At 43.4% G+C, this 18179-nt stretch overlaps 1 long non-coding RNA gene and 1 pseudogene across 1 annotated transcript; one reads left to right on the forward strand and one right to left on the reverse strand.

Annotated features, from left to right (window-relative positions):
- Nucleotides 1-618: 618 nt before the first annotated feature.
- Nucleotides 619-13241, forward strand: LOC130857283 (uncharacterized). Its single transcript, XR_009054793.1, has 4 exons — nucleotides 619-702; nucleotides 1676-1746; nucleotides 5681-5755; nucleotides 12913-13241. It is a non-coding gene; the product is annotated as an uncharacterized LOC130857283 (long non-coding RNA).
- Nucleotides 8219-8441, reverse strand: LOC130857282 (cytochrome c oxidase subunit 7B, mitochondrial-like; annotated as a pseudogene).
- Nucleotides 13242-18179: the final 4938 nt, after the last annotated feature.

The following is an 18179-nucleotide window of genomic DNA, read 5'->3' on the forward strand; positions in this document are numbered from 1 at the left end:
AAAGGTCATGGGAAGCATTTTCCTTCTGAATTGGAGTGCTCCTCACCAAGCTACAATGCCCTTTATTCTCACAGTTCTTTTCAGTGATTCTTTGTTCCATGAAGCCTCCTACTGACAGTCTGCCCAAGGGGCTTGGAGTGAGGTTTGAGAAGGGTGGATGGGAGACTGAAGGACAGGGGCCCACATTATTGAGCCAGGCATTCTTGCTCTGTTTCGTCTTCCTTAACCCCTTACCCTTCCACTAAGGTTGAAATGCCCTTCTCAGTAACTTCCAACCAGTTTTTACCTGTTTGAGGAATAAGGCACAAACCAAGGGAAATAAAACTTGTTGAATCTATCAATATCCACCCTTGACAACACATGAGAGAAGTTTTGCTTCTTCTATGGAGTCCCCTCCTCCCCCACAGCCCCTTCCCCCCACCCCCAGTCTCCTCCCTTCCTTCTCCCCCACTGTCTCCTCCCCTCCCCCTCCCCCTCCACCACACCCAGTGTTTCCCCTGTGATTTTTCAAGCTCAGAGTCTCCTCTGGAACATTGTCTTGCTGGTTCTTTTAATCAGTGTTTATGCTTCATATCTTCCCAGGCTCTGATCTCTATCAAATGTTCCATCTAAAAAGTTCAGGGCTGGAAGGTAACTCTGAAGTGATCTGAAACCATGACCTCACTTAACAGACCAGATCAAGGCTGTCCACAGAAACATAAAGTGAGTCACAACGGTAATTTAAAATTTTCTAGTAACCACATTAAAAAAATTTAACAGTAAAAAATAAATAAGTGAAATTAATTATATATTTTAATCAACCCAATAAATCCAAAATAGTAGCATTTCAATGTGAATTCAATATAAAATATACTGAGATGTTCATATTCTTTTCCTCATTTTAAATCATCTGACATTGAGCATGCATTTTACATTTACAGCATACATCAGTGCGGACCAGCTGTATTTCAGGGGCTCAATAACCATGTGTGACTAGTGGCTACTGTGGGGATGACCTAGGATTAGAGCGGCAAAGTTTAGGGGGAGCAAATGACTTGCTTAAGGTCATACACTAGCTGACAACAGAGCCAGTCTCCTGATCCCTGCTCTGGTGCTTTTCTTGAGACAGTGTCTGACTGTGGCAGTGATGATCCTTAGGATGTGCCTTGAAACTTGGAAAATTAATTATATGAATCTAGAGCGATTTGGTGGTGAAAATCTATAGTGGTTTTAGCATAAAGCTAAAAAGAAAGTTATACCTTCTAGTAGCTTCTGTTTTATGGGATTATTGTTGTAAGAGGAAGATTGTGACCAGAAAATTTCATTTCCGGTGAATTGATGGACAAAAGAATTTAAATTGTGATGTGAATATCTGTCTTCTTTCAGATCTATTTTGATTGTTAATCTATTAATATTAGGCTTGGCTCTGGCTTTAAAACTCCCATTATATTAGGGCTGTTTCAGGACTACCTGTGCACGTAGGACTCCATAGATAAAGCTTTGAGGGTCTGAAAGTTCTATACCTAGTCCTGAAGGATGAAATTTGATTCAGGGCAAAATAAACATTCCCCGAATCTAACTTGCATTATATTCAAAATGATTAGGAATCACAGTGAACCAATGTCTTCAGTATGTGGCTTGAAATCTTCACTCTTACTCACTGTATGCTTTTGACGATATCACTTTATTTCCTTAGTATCGGTGCCCTTTATAAATGGTGAAGAATGATGTCTACCCTACTTACTATATAAGACTTCATATTCTAAGGTATGTTTTAGGAACACTAGACCCAGGGGATGTACTATCAAAAAGGGATTCTATGGTCAACTAAATTTTGGAAATTCTAAATACTCTTAGAGATATTACACATTCAAAATGTGTAATAGTATTTTAAAGATGTGGGTAGTATTGCAGAAAAACATTTTTTTATTTAACTTAATGTTTCGTAAATGTTTCTGAACCAGGAATTATTTGATTTTTTTTTTCTACCCCATGGAACATGCTTAGAGAAATGTTGTCATGGGGGATTTTAAAGGCGAAGTGGACAAAGATATATGAAAGATATTTAGATGTCTAATAATCATTTCTTAAGCATAAGTTGTTAAAACATACTTTTGAGAGTGTCTTGCTGTCCCAATATGAGCCTACAAGTTCCCCAACAGTGCACTTTTTCCTGGAAACATACAAAGTTTAATATTACTGCCCTATTTGCTCATCTACTTTTGGCATCAATTAAACAACAAATGTAATGCGATAAGAAAATTTTGGCCACACAGCAAGCCAGATTTCAAGACCCTCAAACCATCACACTCTTGAGGGTTTCGGTGCACACTCCTGTCTCTCTCTCCTTCCTCTCCTGCATTTTCCACTTTCTCCATCTTCTCTTCCTCCCCACACTTCCCTTTGCTGTTTTCCTTCCTTCTCTCTCTGATGACCCGACATAGCCTTTTGGTCTAGGTCAACCAAGTTTTATGAGCCCTTACTTACTGAGAAGAGCACTATGTTAATTCCGGGATCAAAAAGAGATACTGCCTAGACATTGCTCTCAAAGATCTTACTTTCTGGTAGAGAAGATGTACGTGTAACACATGATGCTAGCTGAGTGTGACCTGTATAATAACGGGATTCTCTCTAAGCTACAGGAAGTAGCCTTGATGATGGAGAGGTTGACCTTTGCTGGGAAAGGTGGAAAAGACCTTGTTCATTGAATGCTTCACAGAACGTGGGATGTCTGAGCAAGTGTGTCAGCAGTTCCTAGGCAGTCAAGGATAGAATGGTGGATCCAGTAGAGAGGGCAGAATGTGGGAAACCACAGAAGCGTGAGAGAGCAAGGTGTGCATTGGACATGCAAGCCGTTCAAGTAAGTCGTGGATATATGGAGAGAGGAAAGCTGCGGCTACTTCACGAGTGGCTTTGAATCCCTACTGCCCTTTGGCTAGTGATCTTCTAACATTTTTAAGCCTTGGAAATCCTTGACATTTTACCTGGAAGCCCAGATTTTGCTTGGTAGTTGGTCAAGTAGAAACAAAGCAAGGGAACTTCTACAGGTACTATTTGAAAGCCGCTGCAGTAAAACGTGGTCATGTTTGTGTTTTCTGGTAGAAACTTAGTAAGTTTTTGTTAGAGGATGAAAGTTTTCCCAAACTAGGGGAAAGAAAAGGGGAGAAGGAAAACGTCCACTTTCTTGGATGCTATTTTAGACCAAAGGCCTGGATTCATCTTTCTGTTCAGTCACACGCGGAAGCAGCTTTCAAGAAAAAGAAGTGCTGACGTCATTAGCTCACTCTGCTATTAAATACTAGAACATATTTTAAAAACAGTTTAGAACTAAAATCATACGCACTTATGTCTTCTATTCCTCTGAGGCCTTTTAGTGGCAGACAAGTCTGAACTGCGTTTATTCACGTGGGAGCAGAATTATCTTTGATTACTAAGTGCTTTCTGCTTCCAGTGAAAGCTATAATAAACCGCTGCTGAGTCCGTTGGGGTAGGTTGGGCTTGTGAAATCGAAGATGCGGAAGGTTTGGGTGAAAGGATATTTCTTACAAATATTATAAAAATTGGTTTGGACTTGCGTGTTAGAGAGAGAAAGCTTTGGGTTCCTTTTATTGGCAGCCCTCAAGAGACACCGCCATACTTACGTGGGTGTCTTCCATCAACCCCCACCTGATGTGAAGGGTGTTTACATCTTCAGCGCTGCTCATGGCAATGCCACAGACAAACCCAGAAGAATATTCTCTCCTGGCTTGGTCAGCATTTTAATTCATATCTTGGCGCTTTTCTCCTATGTAAACAAATGCAAAACTGAGGTCTTGGTGTGTTTTGTCTGTTTTGTTTTAAATTCCATTTTATTTTTCGCAGAGTAATGCATCTTTACTATGGGTAGTTTTAAAAACATATGCAAAAAGAAGAAATTAAAATCTACTGCTAATAACTCTAGAAATAACTATTATCAACATTTTAGAGTATATCTTTTTATCTTTCTAGATTTTTTCCTTACACACACCTATTACAGTGTTTATTTGAAAAATGAGGTCAGGTTGCACAAATTGTTTTGTTACCCAATTTTCTCATTTTAAGTGTATCAGAAACAAAAATAATTTTAAAGTCAATAAATATAGTTCATTTTACAACATCGCTTTTATGTAGATGCGTGTTATTTCCTTATAAACATAGACCCCAATTTATTTAAACAAACTTATTTTTAGAATTTGGTTTCCAGGCTTGCTATTATAACAGTGCTAGGAAACATCCTACTAGCTAAATTTTGCCTTCATTTATCCTTGTCTCCTTAGAATAATCTACTCAAGTGGAATTTCTGGGTCAAAGGCTCTGTATACTGTCAATGCTGTTGGCATGCTTTATAAAACTGTCCTCAAGAATGAAGGCCATTCTTGTTTATACTCCAAATGTGAATGTATAAGGGCACTTATTTCCAATCAACATTACCGGTTCTAGGAAATGTTGTTTTGGTCAATTTAATACCATTTTCAATTCCTGGGACTCCCTAGCTCCTCCACCTGTTGGGTCTAATAGAATATGTACTCAAAAGGATGGGGTGAGGGGTCAAGGAGATAAATGAGGCAGAGAAGTGCTGTGTAGGCGGGGCTCAGGGATGTGTTCACAGTTGATTTAAGTTCATTCTGAAGATTTACCTCATAGAAATAATTTATTGATGGCCTTTATGTTTGAACTGTAGACGCTGCAGGATAAGGAGTAGCTTATTTACAAACCAAGGTGGTTCTCTGCATCCCGAGGGAGGTCCCTTAACAGGTAGAGAGAAAGAGGTGCATCAAGAACTCTGAAAGTCAGTTGGAAGCAGTGCAAGTGAGGTGGGCTTGAGAAGTGGTGCAGGGAATCCAAAAGCGTGGGCGATTTGAAAGTAAACCTAATCCTTGGCCAAAGCTTGGAAATACTAAAAAGAGAAAAACGATCCCCTCGAGGGCTTTTTTCACCGCACTGCACTTTGACGTTGTGCTATTGCCCTGTATGGAGCCTGGCTATTTTTTTTTTTTTTTTTTTTTCTGGATTGAAAGCAGTATAGCTTCATGGCAAACCATGTTGGGTGCGGAGAGTCTGAATTCTGGCCCTGCCGTTTGCCAGCTCATTGAGTTTGAGTTCTTCTCTAAACTGTCTCCAGGTCCATGAGGAACAGGGATGGTCCTCTGTGAGGAGTAGATGAGAGACTTTGGAGGAGTCAGCGCAGAGCCGGGAATTAGTAACCCTCCTTCCACGGTAGCTGTTACGCCTATTTTGGCCCCGTGCCCTCAACTCACACAGAGGCTCCTTGGATGCCCTGAGGGTGACTTGCTGGGTCATAGACGGTGACAAACTTTGCCCCACCCTTCATCACCTTCCACAGTGTTCTGTTGAGCAGAGAACGTGGAAGAACTTTCTCTTTTCTTAAATGGAATCATTGTGCTTTAATTTTCCTGTGCGTGCTTCATTTTGTCCTCAAAATGAAATAGAAGTCACATCAGCTACCGGGTCTCCCGCTCTGTGCTGGTGGCTAGAAAGCTTGGGGGTGAATGTGTGGTCGATCTTTATCTACTGTGTAGGGCTTCACAGAATTCATTCCGCATACCAGCCACGCTGCTGGCTGTAGCTTATCTTTCTTATATTTATTCCTCACCTGCTTCCATTTTCTCAAATTTAATTTTTTCTTGTATGTATGCTGTAAACAACTTTAAATTGCTTTCAGAACAAGGCAGTGTGGAACGAAAGAAATAAAAATGAAAGAGAAAATAAAGCTCATCCCTGGTCTACCCACTCTGAGGTAAATCCTATTTATATATTGTTATAATTTTCTTCCTTTCCCCTTTCCTTCTCATTGTCTCTATGTCCGTACATTCATCTGTCCATCTATCCATCTAGCTTCTCTGCAGGAACGCAGTGTATGATTTTCAATTAGCATTAGTCCATAAACTTTCTTTCACCATAAAAAGTTCATCGTAAAATGACTTTTACTGGCCATCTAGTCCTCTATCCTATAGATAAGCCATGGTTTATTAATTATTCTTCTGTTATTAAAATTTAGGTTCTTTGCTGCATAACATTTATCCTTATAACTGGGATCACCATCATTCCTTCTACATTTTTGTATAACGCTTGACTTTTGTTTTTTATGACTTTCATATATATTATTGGTAATCATTTTCCTCCTATTCAAAGAAATGAAATTAAAGCATATAATCATTTGTGCCTGTCCAGCAGAGTTGGGGCTCAGGAGAGTGGTATTCCCTGCATCAGCAAGGACACAAGTCTGTAAAACATGGACTGAAAATATCTTCTCCCAGGACTTCCCTGGCAGTCCTTTGGTTATGACTTTGCCTTCCAATGCTGGGGGTGTGGGTTTGATCCCTGGTCTGGGAGCTAAGATCCCACATGCCTCACGGCCAAAAAACCAAAACATAAAACAGAAGCAATATTGTAACAAATTCAATAAAGTCTTCAAAAATGGTCCACATAAAAAAAAAAAAAAAAAGGAAAAAAGTATTTTCTGCTGTTGGCATGGCAGAGAGCTTCTCTAGAGAAGTCGTTGAGGAATATAGATGAGGTTTAGGGATGAATCCTTGCTACATGGTGCTTCCCCATCCTCAGACTTCCAGAGGCTGTCTCTGATGAAGTCATCTAGAACAGGGAAGAGAATCCTCTCTGGGCACGATTCCTGGGGGGCCTGGAGTTCAGAGACTTCACCAAACCTTCCTCAAAGACCTGATCCCTCCTTACCTGGTTTGCAGCCAAAATACTGGAATCTGACATCCCCAGATATTTCCAGGGTTTTGAGTTGGATACTTTCCCCACTCAGTGGGGCAACACCTGAAAGCCATTTTGAACAGAGACTCTTTAAGTTTTCAGCTTTTATCTTTCACTAAAGATTAGGAGCAATAATTTAAATTCCTCTGCCTCAGAAGTCCCTGCCTGTAGCTTCCATGCCTTGTGACCTGCCTCTGTGGTTATGAGAGAATGCTCTATCTGCAGCTACTGACTATGGTTGTCTCTCAGTATCTGTGGAGGATTGGTTTCAGGAACCCCTGAGGATACCAAAATCTGCAGATGCTCGAGTCCCTTATATACGATGGTGTCGTACAGTATCCGTGGATACGACTGACTGTGTTCTGTTTCCCACTGCTGATGGAGTCAGACTCAGATCTCCTTCCAAAACGACGATGTTGTCTGCATGGATCCTTCTGATCGTGATGAGATCTGCGTTAGCAAACACAACCCTTGATTGTGCTGTGTTCCAAGAATCAGGTCTGGGTGGACCCAGACTGGTGTGCTCATTGGCTGTGCTGCCTTGAACACCAGTTATGACCTCAGTTTTCATGTCTGGAGTAAGGAAAATACTCCTTCCTCATGGTGCTGTGGTGAAGACTGAGATATATGCGGCTGAAGGAGATACTGTTTGTGAACCTGCCTTTCGCTTGACCAATGCCTGTTTCACCCCAATTATTTGATTTTGATTCAAATGTTTGACCTGGACATGCCTGGGCAGAATCACCAGGAGTGCAAATGATTACCAAGCACTTGGTCTGTGGCTGTGACCAGTCCCGGGGCCTTCTCAACAAGCTGACAGGATAGGTACTATGATCATCTCCGTGTCCAGTGAGAAATTATGGGACTTGTCCAGGTTTAGAGCTAGAAAGCAACAAAGCTGTGGCAGGAACTTAGGCAGTCTGGTTGTAGAACCTGTTCTCTTGTCTACCCAATGGTACTGCCTAAAACCCAACAAATGGTTAAGAATGTGCTTCTCTTTAAAGATGCACTGAAGCACTAAGTACAGTTGGCCATGGATACCCCTGGCCAAGTATTGCATCCCACTGCCAGCCTGTATCTCCCCCTTCCCTCCAATTCAGTCACAGTCCCATCCTGGATGTCATTCCTGTGCCACCAGCTCCATTTATTCCTGACACAGTGTAAATGGGGACCTGGGAACATGTGGTAACATCAAGGTGTTTGCTTCTCAGGAGAGCCTGGCCCCAGAACACCCAAGGAAATCCACCCCTCATGTTCCAAAGAAGGGGGGCCATGACCCAGCACACGGGTAGTTTAAACTGGGTCTTGTTCCATACAGGAAAATCCTGTGTGGATCCTTCCAGCAGAGACCGTCAAACTTTTATTTTTAAAATCGTCAATCATGCCATATTTTCATGGGTACACAGTGCTTTTACTTGGTATCAAGTATGAGCAGGTCTTGAAACAATTCAGTATTAAGCCAGCATGGATGATTGCTGATCTCTCATTCCTTTGGGGTGACTCTGCCGACAGGGCACAGGTTCCATTCTATTCCAACTTGTATTGCTGTATATGCCCACTCGCAACACAGAAAGTGGCTCCAATGGCTAATACAGCGTTACCATATTTGTGATGCAAATTGGGAGCTTCAGTGGCTCTGCCTTGCTGTTGTTTGCTGAACGCTTTAAACTCAGAGGACTTAGCTCATTTTTGGCCAAGGGCAACATTGTGAAGCTGAAGACGGAACTGTGGCAACTGCAGCTGCTAGCTTTTTGCATCTTCCTGTCAAGTACCCTTGCAAAGAGCCCTGAAAACGAGACCATCAAACTTTTTACTGAACTTTCAGTTTTGGTATTTAGTGGCTTTTATCTCACTAAACTCTTGAACTTACATAGCAGTGTTTGGTTCACAAAGCATCTTTCCTGCTTCTCCCTGTGGGGTCCCCATAGCAAGTTCATGAGGGAGGCCAGCAGAATTTACCCTCTGTCTCTAGCGCTCTGTCTCCCCCACTTTTTGCTTTATTGAGTTCCAACATGGGGCTAAGTTTTGAGAATTAAAAAACAAAGACAAATCTTTCCCACTTTCCTGTTGAGTTCTCACAGGTCATAAGTGGGGCTGTGCTTTAGAATTTGAGTCTCCTGGTGGCCAAGCCAGGATACACTCTCCACTCAAGAGGCCTTTCCAAACAACTGCCAAACTCTGCTTTCAGCGTTGAGTCCCGGCATCAGTAACACAGAATGAGCTCATAGGAGCCTCTTATCAGACAATGGGCTCTAGATCTGCCCTCCCTCATCCCTAGGGAATGGCTCAGAGCAAATCAGCTTGCATCTGATCAAACTTTTCTGAGGTTGTAGTTTAAGGCTGACAGTAGCTGGTGATGCCAAAGTTACTTTTTTTTTTTTTTTTAACTTTTATTTTGGAGTATAGTTGATCAACAAGGTTGTGTTGGTTTCAGGTGTACAGCAAAGTCATTTCTTGCAGAAACAGGAATGGCTAAAATCAAGACTGGTGTGTCCTGCTGGTGCCTTTAAAACAGGACAAATCTCCTATAAACATAATTAATCCATTCAGCCATTAATTAATTTGTTCTGAAACAGGGATGCCCCCTATGTCGTAATGGGGTGCGCTTGCTATGATCATTCTGTCTCTAGAATACAAATGTTTACCCTCTCCGCTGCCCCCATCATACCTTCCATTGATAATAAGTAAAAGCCCTGACAATTAGTCAGTCCTCCCCTATAGAATCTTCCTCCTCCCTGTGCTGAGTCTTGCAGTTGAGGGTGGGATGAGAGAGGAGTTCCTTTCTGGTTGGCAAAGGAGGTGCTGGTGGCTGAGAAGGAGGTGACTTTGGTAAGTTGCATCCATGCACAGTAACCTGTCCAAGTCCCCCTCCCACAGCATCCTCAGACCCAGGATATCATCATTTTATGCTGCAGTGAGCCTTCAGCATGGGACTGCCCACACCCCCGTGCTGTGCTTAGGGGAGAGGCGACAGCCACATTGGCAAGGGCATTTGATTGAAACGGCAGTCAGCAAAGATTTGGACTGAGGCAGGCCAGGGGTGATGCTGCCACATATCGTCGGCATGGGAGCTCAGGAAGGCTGGATGGGGAGGAGGCGGGCGTCGAGCAGGTCTCTCCTCCGGCAGAAGCCTTGAACTATTGGGAGGGGGTGCTCCGAAGGCTGACCCAGGTCAGAGACTGGGTCCACTGCTAGCGCGTCTATGCTGGTCTCTCAGGACAGAATACGAACATTTTTAGTTCGACCAGTTAACTGTGAGTTTTCAAGCATAGCTACCTCCTCAAATGTCAGAGCTGAGCCGTGTTCAGACATTTGTTACTTTAGGAACCCAGATCTCCTTCTCCTGTCCCTTCCTGGGGATGAGATTTTCTGTTTAAAATGTTAAAACGCAAAAGGTCCCATCAGATCTCCTTTCTCAAGAGGATGATTATACTGATCACCCTTCTGAGTAGACCACCCCGGGGATTCCACAGTGATTCTCATTCCTGCCAATATTGTGACATGATTTGTCATATTCTCCTGAAAAAGAAGAAAAAGGAACACTATTGCCATAGCTAATCCGTCACTGTCCATCTGTTCATTTATGTGACAAATCCCAAGGACCAGGAGTTTGTCAATACACTGTGGATATTCCAGACCTGGGCTCAGTGATGAACCTGATTTTCTTCACATTTCTTACGTTCCGCAGGATCTACCTGGCTTCTGGCACCTGGACTTTGTCACCTATTATTGGCTGCAGTGCACTCCTCATAGTTGGTGGCTGAAGTGAGTTTCTGCAGCTTGATGTTGGGCACCCTTAGGACATAGCTTGTACTTGACTTCTTGGCCTGGAGGGGGCACTGCTCATTGTGCCTCGTGTGACAAATTGTTCAGAGCCTGATAAACCCCAGGCAACACGTTTTCTGACTTGGTTTATTTCTAAAGTGTGCCTTCGTGAGGGACTGGGGTGGGGTTTAGCTTACCTTGTTGGTAGCTTATGAAAGATAAATGGTACTTGAATCCATTTGAAAAACAAAGAATCTCCTTTCTTTCTTTTCATCCCTACCCCGCCACTGCCCATTGTCCAAAATGCCCTTCATCCCAGCTGGCTCCATGAACCATGAACAATAACATGGAAAGAATTTCTCCTAATAAAAATGAATCCTTTCAATGACTAATTTGAAAGAGCACTAATCTACCATGAGAGCTTCTTTGAGACCTTTGTCACCAACTCACTGGGACACCTGCACAGCCATTAACCAGTGGGACCCTCTTGTCCACCCTTCATAAACAGAGGACACAGCACGAATATTTTAAAGGGACATGCATCATTAAGGATCGAACACGAACAGATAATCAGATCTTCGATTATACATAATTTTGTTTTTACTATATGAATAAACCTTGATATTTAGAGAGAAACAGAATTATGTTACTCTCTGTGTAGCCATTTGAAGTTAATTAGGCAGTGAATCTTAATTACCTACATTAGTTTAGCCTGGTAAAGTAAAATGAAGCCGTTTCCACACATTGTCTTTCAATCTGCCATTAACAGCTGAGAGAGTCAAATATTCATATACTTGGTCAGCGACCACTGACTCCAGGGTGATTTAATTCATGGTTGTATTTTCAATTCAGGGTAACAGTTTCCAGCTTGGGATAAGCCTTAACATTCTCTCTTGAAATAAGAATGCGAGAAGCGGGGCTTCCCTGGTGGAGCAATGGTTAAGAATCTGCCTGCCAATGCAGGGGCACGGGTTTGATCCCTGGTCTGGGGAGATCCCACATGCCATGAAACAACTAAGGCTGTGCATCACAACTTCTGAGCCTATGCTCTAGAGCCTGCAAGTCACAGCTATTGAGCCCATGTACCACAACTACTGGAGCCCATGCTGTGCAACAAGAGAAGCCACTGCAATGAGAAGCCTGTGCACCACAACAAAGAGCAGCCCCTGCTCCCCGCAACTAGAGAAAAAGTCTGTGCACAGCAACGAAGACTCAATGTAGCAAAAAAAAAAAAAAAAAGAAAGAAAGAAAGAACGAGAGAAGCCTAAGGACTCAGTAGCATGGATGCCCCCACTCTTACCCAACATGTGAAAAGACAACTCTTAAAAACCTTTCCTCAGGCTATCAAACAGCTCTGAGTCCATCACACTCCTCTTTTCCAACTCTTAAAATCTTGCGTGTGCAAATATCTCAGCCTGAAATTACTGTCAGAGCAGCAAAATATCTGGGAGTAAGAGCATCCTCATTAGAATAGGATGCTTTACACTATATGGATTTGGATGGAGCATGTCATATACCCCTTCTCCACTACATGGAGCCAAAGAATTTCAGGGACCACCTAATTTACCTCCTCATCAGGTCCATTTTGCTGATAGAAAAACTGAGTCTCGGTGGGGTCAAATGTTTTGTCCACAGTCCAGCAGCAGCTAGTAGCAGATCTAAAACTAGAACCCAGGCTTCTGACTCATAATCCGTTACTAAAAAGTGTGTGCTTGGTTTGATGAAGGAATTTAAAATGCTGGGAGTAGAAAGGAAAGAATTTCAAAAGATTAACCAAAGAAAAGAAAGATTTTCCCCAATGGGCTCTAAGACCTTTGATGCAGGCAAAGCCTTGGAAATGGATCTTGGTTAAGTTTCCTTGTGCAGCTGTGCAGACTTACACTTCTCTTTGTACCTGGGAACATGGTGCATTATTCATGAAAACAGAATCTATTTGTTCTGAGACTTTGCAGAGAAGGAAAAAAAAAAGTTAATGACAAAATTAAGAGAAGTTCAGAGCAACCCTGAAGAGCCACCTGAAGTTAGATATGGAAGTCCTCCTTGGAAAAGGAGCCCAGGTGAAGACCTTAATGAGAGCAGTTCTGGGATCCTCTGTACAGTGCTATGCTGCCTCTGGTGTCCGTCCCTTTCAAGTCTGAAGGCATTTAAGTACTAGACACCGCATTCGAAATGATGTGAAGTCTATTTGTCCTATTTGTGTGTTTTAAATGTGCAAAATAAGTTAATGTTTTCACACTGTAAGATTTTAGGATGGTTCAATGAAGGAGGTTAGAGGGCTTTATAAAATGGAAATATCTGAATATGGAAATGATGACTATTAACCACTCAGTAATTAATAGGCACTTGCTTAAAGTCTAGGCACTTGCCAGGCATCACAGGTTATTAAATATGTGAAATGGAATTTCTCAACAGGTGATATACAGACACCTGCAGCTGACTCCTCTGAAGCCCTTGACAAGTGCAGACGTATGGGCTCCCTTCCGGGGCTGCCGTAGCCAATTCTTTAGGAAGCATTTGAAGCTTTGTATTGCTGAACTGCTTCCTGGGAGCTTCTGATACAGGAAACTACTCCAGAGGATGGAAACTATTCTGCTTTTTTATTCAAAGCTGCTTACTTCATTGATGCATAAAACTGAATATGAGCTGAAATTAGGTCGAAAGATGGTTTGAGGCAAGTTGTGACTGGCCTTGTTTTCCATGCTAGATAATTGAGGTTTTATGCAATAGAAACAGGTAGCTAAGCACGGTCTTTGAGCAAGGCAGAATACTAAACTTGATTTCTAGAAAAATAAGCCTGATAGACAGCAGTGAGAAGACTGATTTCAGTAATCCAGAACTGGTTCTTAGTGACTATTTCTCATCCTTTTATGTTGCTGCAGAATCACCTGGTAGGAAAGAAATGTATGAATCCTCTCCACTCTGCCTCTAGGCTTCCTTTTCTCTCTCCACAAAAAGAAAGGCTTGGAGTGGGCTTTTTTCTTTCTCTGCATTTTTGCCCCTTTCCAGGTGTGGAGAAGTAGCTATTCTGATGAGTGTAATCATGCCCTTGTTTAGTCTAGTGGTTCTAAATTTGGGTGTGAATTAGAATCACCTGGAGGGCTTGTGAAACCCGACTGCTAGGCCCCACCCCCGGGATTTCTGATTGGGTGGGTCTGCGCCCAATAGGCTTGCATTTCTGACAAGTTCCCAGGTGATGATAGTGCTGCTCTACTAGACCCTAGGCTTGGAGAACCGCTGCTTCGGGCCACCGTTCTCTTTCCCTGGAAGCCTCGGGAAACAGCAAGTAAGGTTTTTTGTTTTTGTTTTTCCCTTTGAGTTTTAAGTAAAATAACCTCATGCAACAGGAAAGGAGAGAGTCAGGGGTTGAGGCTGCTGCCCCTTTTGTCTGCGGCTGGGGAAGGTGGGCTGTGCTCAGAGCTGGAGGGCTCTGTGGGCTGTGGGGGTAGAGGCTCAGCTCCAAGGCCAAATCCTGGGCTTGGGGACAGGGGTCCCTCAAGCTCTGGCCTGTGCTTGAGAGTGGGGGAGCACTGCATCCAAGGGTTCCAGTCTTTGCTCCTGAGGCCCAAGAAAAGATCCACTAGGAGGCCCAGGCTGTCTGGGGAAAGGCTGTTTCTTCTGGGGCTTGGACCGGGTCGAGCGGAGGAGGGCTCAGACCATTCTGTTGGCCTCAGCCATGGCCTCCGAGCTGTGCACTCAAATGGGTGCTCTATTGTTTTCTTTTTCAATGAATGGAACTCATCTGTGCTGGTCCTAGTCCCATTTTGGGATGGCCCCTGTTCCGGTTTTTCAGAGTAAGATGCCTGTGTAAGTCAACATGGGCCTGTCAGTGGGTCCAGTTGCTTCACTTAGGTATGAATAGACCAGGATGTTGCACTGGGGCCCAGGCCAAGTAGCAGTCTCCAGTCTGTTTACCATTTGATACTTCTGTTCATCAGGTTTCAGACAGAAACACAGAAAGAGGGGCAACTAGTAGGATTTGGGCATCAAACATTTCCTCATACTCTGTGCTGTTTAGAAAGTTACTTTCTGGAGAATCTGAGTCCTTGCTCATGTGAGCTGATATACCAAGCTTTGACTTAGAAGGTTGCAGTAGGTTGTGTATGTTACTGCAGTGACAGGCTGACATTATATCACTGGGACTTTAAACTACCAAAAGTAACGAAATTGTACATCTAGAACATTCATGTGTGATGTTTTGACCTTTAGATTGTTAATACTAGGGCTGTGACAGAGTGCTAGAGCAGCTTTCTCAAATTCTGTCTCGGTTTTGTTTTGCATTTCACCCAGAGAAAGAGGGAGCTGGGGACACTTGGATTCACTCAGCTTCCAGAGGTTGTGCAGTCCTATCCACAGGGCCTCGGGTTGGTTCTAGATTGTTCCTGTCATAAGCCCTGAACATGGATTTCAGAGACCCATGTTGAGATCAATGGCAGAGAAATGTTGCATTTTCAATCAGTGAACAAATAAAAAGGAAGATTTCCTCCTTTGTCAGCAACATGTCATCTTGGTGGATTGAGACAGAAAGCCTATTACATGGAAAAAGCATCAAAACATCCTATGTCTGAAACGGACTGTTTGCAGGCGTGCAGTTTGGTCAGTTCTGTTGGAGCAGAATTAGTTTTTTAAAAAGCATGTTTTTATTGTCAAGTCAGAGAAGAGCAGTAGAAAAGTGGAAGAAAAGCTGAAGGAGGACATGCGCACTGAAATGGAGCAAGAGAGGGATTTTCTTAACCGACAGAGAACTCAGCATCTAACAACACAGATATGAATGGGAGGAGGAGGTGCACCATATTTAATTGCTTTTAAAGGAAGAATTAAAAATGAAGGGGATGATTTAGTCTCTTTAGATCAGAGACTGGAATTCTCCCCTAAATTTTAGCCAAAGTAAGCAGCACATTCCTAGAATGAGCCAGGCTGTTCCCCAGAGAGACTGTCAGGGACATTATTGGGAGATCTCCTCTTAGCAGCAGGTGGGGGTTAGACAGGAGAGGATGGTCAATCATGAGAGCCAGCGGGAGCCACCCTAAGACCTGGGACAGATGCGTGAAGAGGTTACGTGAGATTTTTGCAGATTGCTAAGGGAATATCAGCATAATGTACTTCCTGAGTGTTTAAGGTAACACAGCTGCTCGTGAGAACAGGTATGATAGCATACTGTGAGGAGAACATGGCTAGGTCATTTATGGAGAAGAGAGATTTAGGACAGATAACATCCTAAATTTCAGCTGTAAAGCCCAACGTGATGGAAATTAGATTCCCTGGGTGGTGGGTTGCATTTATATTTGGCCAACCTGGAACCAAATGAATTTTTACCTCTCAGGCTGGAGACAGAATGAAACAGAATCCGCAGGTGTGTGTTTAGCCCAAGAGCAAAGTGAAAGGAAGGAAAGCGCGGTGATCCCGCGAGCAGGGTTAGCCCCGCATATGGTTGAGAAGAAAGAGAAACAACTTAGAAAGTAGGTTAAAATTTTTTTTAATTCACTTGGCATGCTGAGGAGGAGGAGGAAAAACAGAGGAACCAGAGCACTCAGAGACTGACCCCTCTGCGACAGAAAAATGAGGAGAGGAAAAAATTTCACTGCTAGGAAGACAGAACAGGTTAGTCAAGGCTTGAAAAATCCGAAAGTTGAGGGATGGGAAGATTTTCTGGGGAAGCACATGGTCTAGGGCATGTTGATTCTTACTGGCCTCCAGAGGCACACATGCTTTTGGAAGTTCATGAATTTGCTTAAAGTAATTTTAAACTGAGACACATGTAGAAAACTGGAGGACTACCCTTAAGAGAGAAGCTTCCTAAGCCTGTGTAATTCGAGAGCAAGAGATAAAGCAATAACCACTCATACACAGCAATACAGTATGCCTAGGCAGCTTGGGGGTGGGGGTGGAAAACATCACGGGGAAAGCAAGGCAGTGAGGTTGGTTTGGTGAGCTGCCTGTTATAAACATGATGTAAATGTCAGGAAACCTCCTTAGAGCCAATGCCACTAGTGTACAGAGACTGTACACTGAACGCTGTAGTTCAGTGTTGAGTTGTGGAACCTACAGTTCAGAACAGAAATGGCATTTCAGAGGGCCAGATCCTAAGAGAGAGTGTCTGTGTGTAAGAGTAATTGTCTAGATCTGGGGAGAGGCTGTATGATAGATGGATTCCCCACCCTCCACCCCCAATACATCAGAAGGTCACAGTGAGTCTCTCAAAAGATGATCTCTTCATCCTGATTTTAGATTGAAACCCATGGGAGAAAGAGACCAGCATCTCAGCAGAACTGAAACCCCAAAATATTTCATTTCTCAGCCTGCACTAGATGTCTTACATTTGCAAGTGGAGGCAGAACCGTGAGCCTGGGTTCCTCTCTGAATCGTGTGCTAGGACCGAAACACAGTTCCCTGTGTGGGAGCCACTCTGGAATCTGGGTTGGGGTTGGCTGTGCTGTCTAAATTCTGTTGGCATGAATTTGGTGCTGTGATGTTCTTATGTGTGCTGACTGACTCTGGAAACACGGCAATCATGTGGAGCTGGAAGCTGCACGAGTTCAGTTGCGGGGGTGCTGAACGCAGCGCCCATGTGAGCAGAGGGTGGTCCGGAATGCAACTGCGGCCAAAGAACCTGAACTCCCTCTGGGGAAGTCACCTCTGGCTGAGGGAGGAAAGGATAAGGAAGTAGAATTCTAGACTCTTGATTATTGTAAGAAATGACACAAATGTATTATCTTATGGTTCTGTAAATTCAAAATAAACATTAAACAAATTAACTTCACTGGGCTAAAATGAAGGTCTTGGCAGGCCTGTGTTGCCTACTTGAGGTTCTAGAAGAGTCTGTTCCCTTGGCTTTTGGTGCTTCAAGAGGCTGCCTACATTCCCAGGCTCAAGGCCCCTTTCCTCCATTTTCAAAACCAGCAACGTGAGGCAGAGTCCTCCTGTACTGCCCTCTCTCTGGGTGTGACCTCTTCTGCTTCTCTCTGCCCCATTTATGGTCCCATATCACATTGGACCCACCCAGATTATCCGGGGACAATCTCCCTACTTTGAAAAGTAAGGTAATTAGCAACCTTAATTCCATCTGCAACCTTTGTCACATAAGGTAACATATGCACAGGTCCAGGGATTAGGATGTGGACATTTAACTGGAGCTGGGGGCGGGGAGGATGTTATTCTACCTAATATGGTGAGCAAGGAATTTTGAGTTCAGTTCCCTAAACTTTAATTTATGAGACAGAGGTGATTTTTTATTTTACTTCCTCTCTCAGCATGTAATAATGGGGGAATCCACGTTCAAATTCGAGGCATTTTTTTTTTCGCTGCTATTCATTGTTTAGCCTATTAGGCAATATTTGGATGATATACTGTGGAATGAGAATAGGTGAAGAAATGATGGCCTAGATGTAACATGCCTGTGATGCTAATTTAATGTCCTATCCCGATTCTTCTCGAGGGCCTCTGGGGACAAGAGCCGCACTGCCCAGGTCCTAGGGGGCACCGTTGCAGGTCTGGGCTCCCAGGCAGAAGCCTCACTGCACTGGTGATGTAACACAACCCTCCTGGCTGCCAGGGTTTTGGCCTTTGGACCCAGTGGGTTAAGAGAGGATAAAAGTTAGGGAGAGGAGGGAGGAACAGTCAACATTTTCTTCCCGTGTCAAGAGAGACTCTGCTCTCTTCCCCATGAGCAGAGATAGTGCAGT

Source organism: Hippopotamus amphibius, chromosome 7, assembly GCF_030028045.1.
Source record: "Hippopotamus amphibius kiboko isolate mHipAmp2 chromosome 7, mHipAmp2.hap2, whole genome shotgun sequence".
NCBI classification, from domain to species: domain Eukaryota; kingdom Metazoa; phylum Chordata; class Mammalia; order Artiodactyla; family Hippopotamidae; genus Hippopotamus; species Hippopotamus amphibius.